The following is an 11,757-nucleotide window of genomic DNA, read 5'->3' as shown; positions in this document are numbered from 1 at the left end:
TATATATATATATATATATATATATATATATATCTGTATAAGCTTTCTGGCAAGTATTCTGCCAGTCACTTTGAGTGAGTTGGAGTTTCAGTGGCATGCTCATTGGAGAGCAACCGTACACTAGAGAAATCGCATTCACTCATGTCACATGTCATGCATCAACGGCCCTAGGAAGCTCCATGTCTTCTCTTCTGTCCCTGGACCTCGTTAGGGAATTTGCTTCACACAGCCTCTTGACTTTGTACGGAGCCAGCCTGGTGACAGGATATCCCCGCAGACACTTGATACAAGCCTCAATCTTCTCTGCCTGACTGGAGAGGTCAGAGAGCTTTTCAACTCCATCCGCCTGCGAAGATGGTGACTTGGGCGAGTGTTATAAACCTTAAAACTTACGAATACCCAGCTCTGTCACTCTGTCCCTCCCATAATTTTATAATCTCTTACTTCTTTAAGCCCCAAGAAATCCTCAGCTAGGAGATGCCTTAATTAGTGGTCTTCAAAATAAGGTACAGTCACCTTGACACCATGAAAACCTTTGTACTGGAGTAGAGGGGAGAAAAAAAATACTGAAATCATTTGTCTATACTTTGTGTGTATTTTCAAATCGCCTTTTGTGAATGCTGTATAATATTTAATATAAGGCAACTTTAAATAAAAAGATATTTCTGTTTTATGTATGTTACCAATATATTTTTTCCTGATCAGCAGTGTTTAAACATCAACACTGCAGAGCTGACTTGTTCGGCTCTGCCCGACCCGCGATTAACCATTTTCTTCTTAGGGAGAGCAGTTTTACAGCCTTCGCAGTAACTCATGGAAACCCTTTATCGCTGTCTGCACTGATATATCCATTCACCTCACTCACTTAGCTGTTATAGCACATGACAGTTAGGCCATAAGCTTGGTCCTAGGCTTGGGCCAGGAATTATTTCCCTTCTCTGAGAGTAAAACTTTCCCCAAAAAGCAATCTTAGGGAGAGAACAGATCTGTTAACTAGGATTTTAAGCTCTCCTTGGCCTTTTCTTAGCATAAGAGAGCAATTCTACCCTCCTGTCTTAAGAAAAAAAAGATAGTGATAATATTTAACCTGCAAGTTATAAAATCAGAATTTTATAACGGAGCTCATTAACTCAGCAGTTGTTATTTGGAACACAGGTTGAAGTGCAGTGTGGCTGCCTTGCTCGGGCCACACAGCCCTTTCCTGTAGCCTGCGCGAGGCTGTCTCATTTGCTTCAGTGTTTCCCATCAAATGCATTGCATTAGCTCATGACTGGGTAATGGAAAGGAGGTGCTCCGGCCACCATGCGGGTCAAATTCCCTTCCCAGCTGAGTATATCAGGCCTCCTTTAATCCGTCTGGGAAACATGCATTTGCCTGTGATTTCCTTCCTGTGTCTCCTGGCTAGTTATGCATCTTCAGCGGTTCTCCCTGCATTTCTGCTCAGCCTCCTGTTTCCTTGATGGGATTGCTGCTCTCAGAGGATGACCCGGCATTTGCCATGATACATTTCAGCTTTTGATGAAATCATTCCCTAATCTTTGAAAAGGACATTCTATTTTCCCACCACAGCTAGGATTCTGGGAACCCAGATGATTAAATTTTATATACAAATTTGATGACTCTATGCCTGTTTTTCTTCACAGTGTTGATAAAAAATGACACAGTCTCTGCAGTAAGGCGTTTGATACAGCTCCCCAGGTCAGTGTCATTAGTAACCCTTCCTGTCTGGTGTCTTGAGGTTAAAACTATGCAAAGCAGTGAAATAAACGCAACAGTATGGGTAAATGCAGTCAGTCTTTCAGATCCACAGATTCTGCATTTATGTGTTTAACCAACCACACACTGAAATATAGTCTTTAAAAATGACATCTGTTTTGGATATCCACAAGCCTTTTTCTGTTATTCTTAAGAAAATACAGACTAACAACTATTTATAGAGCTATTATGTAATTTTAGATGTCACAGTTTAGAGATGATTTAAAGTATATGGAAGAAGGTATATAGATTACATGCAGATATTTTACAGAAAAGGCTTGAAAGCCTGCAGATATTGGTGTCTGTGGGGAGTCCTGGAATCGAGCCTCTATGGAGAGTGAACCTGAAACTTGGGGAGCATGCTTGCGGGACTCTTGTCACACTGTGAAGGATCTTTACATTTTCCAATAATACAGGCATGTGAAGGGAGACCTGAGGAACAGGTGGCAATGAACTCATGATCAGATGACGATGTAAAGGTGAGATGAGAGCACGAGAACATTCCAGAGGACAGGGACAAAGGGCCTAGTAGGGACCATTCCTCCCAGGCACTGAAAGCATCCACATGACAGGAGGGGGATCGGGATTCTGGTGACAAGATTTGAAGCAGAGGTATATCTATATCATCTATATCTATCATCATTTTTTCCCATATCCTGGCATGAGCCCTTAAATGCATTTCATTGATATGTAGAGGAAGACTCCTCACAGCTGTGCCTGTCCCTCTGTTGACCATGGCAACTGTGGGGTGAGAGCAGACCAATCTGGCTATCTTCCTCCATACACAACAGTAGTGGGAACCATCACACAGTAATTCCTTCAGTAATCACTTGCCTGATGATAGTTAATACTATATGCCAAGGAATGATTAGTCCACTGGCTGGCATAGCAGGGTCTACTTGATTAGCAGAGAGAAAAAAAGGAGCATCGTGTTGTGTCTGTTGTCCTTTCTGTAAAATGAGAATAATACTTTTAATGATGAGCTTGTTGCGAGCATTAGACGAGCTAGAACCAGGTAAAGGACACACACTAGTGCACAGGTGGGCACTTGGCAAATGTTGGTTACTGTGTTGTGATTGTCTGGACAACCAGCAAGAGGAGAAAAGACTCTGAGCCCATGGAGGTTGAAATTGGGCTGCAAGTTATGAATGGGCTCATGCACTCAATACAGATCGAGACGCATAAGATAGAGCCTCGGTAAAACTCCAGGCAAAGCTGCTCGTGCACCTAGGCAGGAGGGAACATGACGTAACTCTCTATTTTACTCGAATACTTAGCTGTTCAATGAGGAAAGAGGGAAGAAAGGGAGGTTTGAAAGCACGAAGGTTGGCGCTGAAATGGCAGTGGACTTTTTGGAGCTTTCTTCAAATGTCAGATGACCCTGCATACTGATCCCAGGTGCCTTTCCTCAACTTCTGCCTTCTTTTCCTTCTAAGGGTTGTGTCCCAGCTTTCTTTGGAGGACTTCCTGGGGATGTCAGATGCAGAATGCCCAGAGTCCTCCCAGAGCCTCTCAACTTCAGGAGGGTGTCCATGGGGTTCAGGCATAGAGAAGGTCCAGCCCCTTCATCCACCAGGAAACAGACAGGGAAAGCCAGGCTCCAGAGTTCTCACGTGGGGCCAGGTTGGGGCCAGGCCTTCGTCTGAAGATCAATCACAGTTTGCCTTTTCCTTTCCTTCCCCAAGGACCAACTGCACTGCCGTCTCCTAGACTTCCTTAGGAAATCATAGACACTCAAATTCTAATTTCACGATGATTCTGAAGAGCTCCTAAGACAGGTGCTGGAGCCAAGCGATGCAGAGCGGGAGAACGCCATCAACAGACCAGCAGTGTTAATGGCAAACTCAGCTCCCACAGTTTGAGGCCGATTCCTCCTGCCTTTCCTGCTGACTGATTTGGATGGGCTGAATTTCCTGCTTGGCTCCTGTATCATGTTCGGGACAGAGGCCATATTCCAGGGAGCTTCATGGAAATCAAACAGAACTTCAGTTCCCTGGGGAGACAGAGAAGCTGCTCTCTGATTGCTCTCAATCCCTAGGAATGAAGGGAGCTGTCTTCAATCTCACCCAGGTTTTCAATGAGTTGGACTTGACTTGAGTCCTTCCTTGAGGCTCCTGGCTTGATGCTGCCACAAAAGGCTTTGGCGAGCAGAGTTCTAGATATTTGTAGATCTTCACTTACCAGTTGCCTGCCCACACCGTTGCTGGGTATTTGGTCATTAAAAGATTACTCACTGCCTCAACCTTCTGGGTTACTATTTCTCCATCCAAGGGGATCCAGCCACTAACTTTCATAGTCTCTGGAAACTAGGGGTAGAGTTTGAAAATGACTTTTGTCCGTGCTATCTTGGAGCTGTCCATGGATGCAAAGATATTGATAAGCATTGCTGCAGAGGCGCTGGACTATGAGGATTGTGTAGAATGACTCGCATCTACTCAATAGGTAAAAACTACACTAGAGAAGATGCCGAGCTGAGATCCCCGTGTGTATCTGCTGACTGTGTTCTGTGTAGAATAGTAGGACTTCTCAATTCTCTAGGGCACAGGGATATCCAGCAGCTTCCAAAACAGTGGAAGTGAGATGAGGCATGGCTGGGAAATGTCACACTCCCTGCCTCCCAGATATTGCCCATCATCCCCACATGTCTCCAGGAGGCACAGCTGCTGTCTCTGTACAGGCTCTGAGCTCCTTCCCAAGGCAGACTGAACGTGAGTCATCTTTGCTGATTCATTGGGCTTAAGGATTTAGCTGCTTCAGCTAAAATCTGAAAAAAACATGGTCTGGGGGAAGAGTTTAGACAAGTAGGAGCTTGTAACGCCCACGTTTCCATTTCTGATCCTGACCGTGGTCACCATTTGGCAATCCTTTTGTCGTAGTTGGCAAAAGTGGAATCACCATCTCAGATTCAGTTGAGCATTGTGGATTTAACTGGTGGGGTTCTCACTTGCTTTTGTAGTTGGTAAATGAACATACATGTATGTGTGCTCCCCCAGTGGGAATCTGATTAACTGCTATATACAACCGAGACAGGCTAGGGTAATTCTAGGATGTTTTTTAAACAGTGGCTGTCAACTAGCAAGAGTACAAAAAACACTATCACCAGGAATTTTATCTGCCTATTGTGTGGACCACATGGATGTTACATCATATACATGAATATTTCCCCCATTCATGCAGAGGGTGGCACAGCCCAGGACTTCTCACATTGTGGTTTGGATATGGTTTGAGTGTCTTCCCAAAGACTTTGTTAGTTAGAAGCTTGGCTCCTAGTGAGATAATCTGAGAGGTGTAGATGAAAGTTTCTGTCCTGCCTGGTCCTTCGGCTGTTCAGTCCCAAAGAAACACATGGAGGCTTATATTAATTATAAACTATTTGGACTCTCAGCTCAGGCTTATTGTTAACTAGCTCTTACAACTCAAATTAACCCTTAATTTTTATCTATGTTTAGTCATGTGGCTTGGTACCTTTTTTCAGTAAGGCATTCTCATCTTGCATCCTCGGTGTCTGGCTTGCAACTACTTCTCTGCCTTTCCTCTTCCCAGAATTCTCCTAGTCTTGTCACCCCACCCATACTTCCTGCCTGGCTACTTGGCCAATCAGTGTTTTATTAAACTAATACACAAGTGGCAAGTCTTTAGAGTGTATAAGAGCATTATCCCACAGCAGAGAGTTGGTGGAAATATTAAGAGACTGGCTTAATCTGGTCCCTGGGCATGGGGACCCTTAGAAAAGATTGTCGTTCTCATGGCACCCTTGTTAGTTCCCTTGAGAGTGGGGTTATTATAAAGAGTGGCCAGACCACTGAGTTCTATTGACTTTCTATCCTGCCATGATATCCCTTTTAAGAGCCATCCAGTTTAAGTCTGCCTCAGAAGTATGCTGTGATGCCACAAAGGGACTTGTCATTGATGGTCAAACAGGTGGGGCTGCCTGAAATTGAATTGTCACCCTCCCAAACTGTAGACTAAACCAACCTGTTATCGTTACAAAGCACCCATCATTAGATATTTTGTAATAAAAACAGAAAATGAACTAAGACGTCAAATTAGGCTACTAATCGTTTTGCCTGAAGTCATACAAGAATTTGACCTGCCTCAGTTTTCCTTGCCCTGCCAAGGGTAGCCAAACCACATTTGTCAGAATTGCCTGAATCCCAAGGTTAAGCCAACAGACAAACATGTTTACTATGAATTAATTTTCGAAGAAATAAAAGATAACTAAAGGGGAAGTCCAATCCACTCAAGCCACCTCTGATTTATTGCCTCTCGCGCCCATCAGACCACGGTGCTCTGAAAGGATGATAAAGTGTCAACACGGCTGGCTGCTTTGCTTTTGAAAAATAACCCAGGACCAGATCAATAAGTAACTAGAGGCTGCGTGTTCATCTTAATTTTTAAACCTTAAATATTAGTTATCCTTTTCCTTCTACCTCAAATCTATGCAAAATCTCCATTGCCTTGATACTGAGAATACAGCAAGCTAAGGCCAGATGAACCAAAGAGAACATAACAAACCCATCCCTCTGCCTCCAGGGTTGTGAGCATCCTGGTATAGCCCCCTTACTAGGAGGTGTTGCTTACCAAGTATACTCAGGGGCTAGAAGCAAAAGTATTCATCCACTAAAACAGTCCCAACAGATGTACTGCCCTGTGCAATGTGAGCCGCCACATGGGCCTATGAGGTTGTTCTTCAAAGAGCTAATGCATGCAATGAATATGTTAGCAGAGACTTAGTATCTCAGTACAAGATGAGTGTCTTAACTGTTACTTGCTGGAACCGTGTTTCCAGTGCTGAGTGCTGAGGTTGGTTGAGGGTGACTTGGTGACTGGGTTCTCACAGCCAGCCCTGTCCTAAGATACACACACTCAGCCTGTGCAGGTCAACTGGTCTAGCAGGAACAGAACTGGGAGACACAACATATGCAAATAATAAAAACTGAGCTTGGGAATGTCTGCAGAGGAGACATGTCTGAGACCTTTGCATTTTCCAGGCCAATAAAAAAGTCTAGTTTCCTAAACTTTGTCACTTTTATTTTCAAATAAGAACATTATAAATACTGTAGATCCATTTAATTTCATCTCTTTTTCCCCTTTTCATTTTAAAGAGGCATTTTAAAGGTCCACACTTAGATTAAAAAGCAGGTAAGTCCATATGTCTCAGACTTAGCAAACAGTTAAATCGCCTGGCCAGGAGTGCTAGTAATAACAGACCCTTGTTCTTTACCCCAAGGTACACTGATTTATAGAGGCTAGAGGCCCTGAATCCTACTTCACACAGTGGCTCTCAACCTTCCTAATGCTACGACCCTTTAATACAGTTCCTCGTGTTGTGGTGATCCCGAATCAAAAAGTTATTTTTGTTGCTACTTCATGACTGTAATTTTGCGACTGTTATTAAATGTAATGTAAATATCTGTTTGCAGGCTATCTAATATGCTACTCTAATGAAAGGGGTCACTTCACAGCCCGAAGGTTGAGAACCATCTTTCTGACAACTTCCCTGATGGTTGGTTCTAAAGCTAGTTGGCAGACCACATTTCAAGGCAAGCCAGTTAGTTAACACTCACTGTCTTTCCTGAGCTCCACTCACTTCACTGTGGGCCAGGCAACTCTACCTTGCCCCTGTCTCTTGTCTTCAGACCACAGGTCATCTGGTATACCACAGTCCCATTCACTGATTCCAAATCACATGCCATCCAAGGATGGAACAATGCCACCCTGCTGCAGAGCTACAAAGTTTGGAGGACGGAAATAGTACTCCTCTACCATCTTACTATCAGACAGGGCAGGTTAACAGCCTAGTTGTCCAAAGAAGAGGGAAAAACTCTAAAGAGCAGGGAAGGATCAAGACAAGGATAGCGTGGTCTCGTCTAACTAGTAGCTAACGTCTCTTCGTTTGGTTACTTGGCTCTCCTGCCAGGGAATCCGTTTTGGAAATCACCTGGCCTGGGGAACTGCCTACCGTATCTCCCAAGCCTCAAGTGTCCATCATTGCCACAAAGGCACAGTCTTGGGCCTAACTTCAGAAATTCAGCCTTTGTCTGACCCCTGGAAGGGGATTCAGACAGTCAGCAGTTGGTTGCTTAATTTATATGAGATTATATTATGTCTTTTTGGTCTGCAAAGCAACCTTAAAATGAGGTACTTATTAGCCTCACTTTATAGATGGAGAAATTGATATTCCTGGGCCACCAGCTTGCTCAGTGCTTCCCCAGAAGCCAGCCTGCACAGCAGCCACAGACCAGACACTTGGAGGTTATTCTCACTCTGCTCGGTTCCTCTTCCTGCCCTTTCTAACAGGGAGGTGGCAGAGGTCAAACGTGAAGCTAAATACAGACTGGAGATTAACTCGTCTATTTTTGTAATAGGAAAAACACACAAAATCCCTACAGCCACATCACAGCAGAGTGACCCAATTAATTCAGTGAGGAGATCAGCCACATTGATCGGCTGAAGTGTGGAGAGGACAATGCAGCTCATTGATTGAATGCTTTACTTTTCAGAGGCTTGTATAGACATAGCTGCAGGCAAGTCTCTCCTGAAAGGGTTGCCATGACACCAGCCAATGGGTCTGCTCCCCTTGGCTCCCCCTGCTTGCTAGGGCAGGCCTGCCAGGGCCTCCTTGGTCAGAGGTCTGCTTGCCTAGGTCACTATCTGAGTTCTACTCTTGGGTTTGATGGCTTTTCAAACAAATGGCTTGTCTTTCAGGGCAGCTTTATTTCAATTACTAAGTACCTCTTGACTCTTTACATTTACAAATTACTATCTATGCTCGTTTTTTTTTTTTAACAAGCCAGGCACAGAAAGAGGTCCCATGGTAATATCCCCATTGTAGAGAGGATGGGATGGATAAAAGTCCAGGGAAGCTTAGGTCATTCAACAGGCTCTACTGGGGCCAGAATGGTCTCCAGGAAGATACATCAATGAAGATGCATTAACCTTAAGACTCAAGTCAATTAAGGAAGAACAGACAGGAATGAGAACAAACATGCTTCCCAGGTACCAAATGGATGTGCAGCAGAATCTTGTGTGGCAGAAAAGATATCAAAGAGAGGGGTGAGATTGAGAACACCTGGCCACTCCTCAACCTCCCTCAGGAAGGGCCGTGTTCCAGCTGTTTGCTAGATGAGCTAGATCAGTATTGAGCTCAGCCTGCAGAGGAAAATATCATTCCATTTCCCAGATGAAAAATCAAGTCGTCCTAACTTATAACAGATGGGTTAACAGACTTGGATTGTCACCTAAGTAAATTATCTCTGCAGGGTGCATTTAGGGGCTATGTTAAATGGTCCTCAGCAGAGGAAACACATTGTTTCTTCTTTCTGCTCTTAAGTGGAAATATATATATATATATATATATATATATGAGAACAGGCAAAAGGTAAAACTTTCCATTTAACTCGGGCCTTCTCTCTGTTATAGTGTTGCATTTAAAACACATAATAATTTATCAATAGCAGCTTTGGAAAACACTAGAAGTTTCTACTAACTTCTAAATAGGTCTCAAGTGTGTGAATTTCACACAGTACAGAACATTGGCAGTACCTTTCAGGAGCCCCTTACATCTTATCACTTCCCACTGGTCCATTACCAGCTCAGCCAGTTGCATCCAAGCAGCAGACTGAAACCTGAAAGATGGTAAATTCTCCTCTGTCCATTGCCACCAGCTGCAGAAATCTGGGAGTAGACCTGGAAAACAGTGTAAGCTGTACCTGAGGCCAAAGTCAGCTAGCCTAGGCAGATCAAGGGGGGTTACAGATGACAGTGGCACATGGTCACAGGGAGCAGCTGCTTGCTCTTGCTGGCCCAGGAGCTGAGCTCCTTGCCGCTAGTATTCTTTGCCTAGACTAACCCGGGACTAGAAAGTCAGGTGGAGAAGCATGCAAACCTAGGCTGCTTCTCAGCGTTCAATTGATGCAGTGGAGGGCACTGGAAATACTTCTTTGCACACATAAAACACACCCCAAAACTAGGGGTCCAGGAGAGGGGTATGAGCTTTAATTACTGTATATGTTGAGGGGGTCAGGAGGCTGATGCTGAGTGTGCAGTCTTAGCTTTGATGGCCACTTTCCTACTGTAGGAACTTCCTGAAGGTAGAAAGCACATACAAACTATTTCCTTGCAAAAATCTCGCTTGCCTATCATCTAGCTACATAAATATATCCTCATAATTAAGTCCCTAACAGTGCTTTTTTTCCTTTCCGGAGTTCAATAACAGACAGTCAATACTTCTCAAACTTATTTTGATGTTGTTTTAAAGCATCTACTGTTGAAACATAGCCAAACAGAACAATGGAAATAGATTTTTCAGCCAAGGGCTAGAAACTTGAGCAAATCGCCATTGAAAGGAAGTGAGATTAAGTAAATAATTAACTTATAATGAGTTAATTCCCTAATAGATTGTGATGGGGATATCTTAGGATGTGGAGGAAAAGTATCTGTCAAATGTATTGAGCCAATACCGGTAAAATAATGGCCAAATATTGATAGTGACCAGATCATAAGTGAAATATTTTATCACTCAATCATGAAATCAAGCCTAGGAGACAGATATTGCTAAGACTCCAAGAGAGAATCGTAAGCTCTTATGTCAAAGGACAGATTGTACACAAGGGCCTGGGTTCCTGGTCCTTGTATTTCAATGGATAGGATTTTAGCCTGCAAGAGGCCCAGGATCTCTAGGGACTACAGGGCACTTGTGTTGTTCTGGGGGTGATATGTGAGTAACAGTATCTAGAAGACCGGAAGGGCAGAGGGCAGGTGTTTGGTAGAGAGTGGGGAGGAAGGAGGTACCACCAGGATGACAGTTCAGATGCTGTGGGTTAAGCCAGAATCTGGGTCACTTAAGACAGGAAGCTCTTCTCTCTTGGAGGAAGAAAAGACACAACTACAAAGAATTAAATTCAGATCCTTGACGTAAGGAAGGACTTTAACGCTTGGGACAGTAAGCAGTGGCAGTGCTGACCCAAATGAATCATTGACAGAGTCTCTGTCCATCATGACTCAGCTGTTGCAAATATTCTTGGTAACCCAGAAAAGTAGTATGGGACACACTTTGCTTCTAGGTTATGAGGTTGATGTGTGTGTGCTTCCCCTGAAGCCAATCTACACTGACTATAGGGACTGTTTTGTTTTGTTAGGGTTTCTCTAATGCCATCATCCAGATCTCTACAGTGATGAACTAGCCAGCATTTAAAAAAGAAATTAAAACTTGATATGAAAAGGCTTAACTGGCACTTAGCAGTGATGGTGCTAATTAGCACTAATTGCGCTGCGTAAATAGTCCCTGAGTAATAACATTCATTTTAAAGTCAGAGTTTTGGCTGGGCGTGATGGCACATTTCTTTAATCTCAATACTCAGGAGGCAGAGTCAGGCAGGTCTCTGTTAGTTGGAAGCCAGCTTGGTCTACAGTGAGTTCAAGGCCAGTCAAGTCAGCATAGTGTGACCCTGTTTCAAACCAAAGCAAACAAACCAAAACAAGAGGTTGTAGGGCTCCTGACATAAACATCTTTATTTACATTGTAAGCTTGATGATGCTAAGACCAAGTGTTGCTCATCTCTTTACCAGCCCCAAATAGATATAGGTGTTTCGGTAGAGAGAACAGTAGCTTGCACTAGCTTTCTTCCTTGAGGAGAATTACAAGCTCTCCAAATGAGGAGCCTTGACCATCTTGTTCCTGGTTGTATCTCCAGTGTCTGGGAAGAAGATCTGGTGCATAAAAGAGTGCAAGTAATATCTGATGAGAAATGAGTCGAACATTAAGTAAAATTGTGCCAGAAATGTAGCCAAAACTTCATGTATTTCCTGAAGAAGCAATGAGGGCCAAATCTACCCCTCTCCCAAGAATTGAAGGAATAGAATAGATGATTTGAGGTGAAATCTCAAAGAGTATATGGGGCTGGGTGGTGGTGGCACACGCCTTTAATGCCAGCATTTGAGAGGTAGAGATGGGCAACTCTCTGTGAATTCAAGGCCAGCCTGGTTTACAGAGCGAGTTTC

At 43.7% G+C, this 11,757-nt stretch overlaps 1 protein-coding gene across 10 annotated transcripts in view; it reads right to left on the bottom strand.

The window, feature by feature from the left end:
- The window catches only part of Sema6d (semaphorin 6D), a 513,469-nt gene that overhangs the window by 147,574 nt on the left and 354,138 nt on the right, over positions 1-11,757 (bottom strand). The gene's annotated exons all lie outside the window — the stretch shown is intronic.

Source organism: Microtus ochrogaster, assembly GCF_000317375.1.
Source record: "Microtus ochrogaster isolate Prairie Vole_2 chromosome 14 unlocalized genomic scaffold, MicOch1.0 chr14_random_1, whole genome shotgun sequence".
In the NCBI taxonomy this organism is placed as follows: Eukaryota; Metazoa; Chordata; class Mammalia; order Rodentia; family Cricetidae; genus Microtus; species Microtus ochrogaster.
Note: the sequence above shows the minus strand (reverse complement) of the source record. Positions and strands in the feature narration are given on the sequence as shown.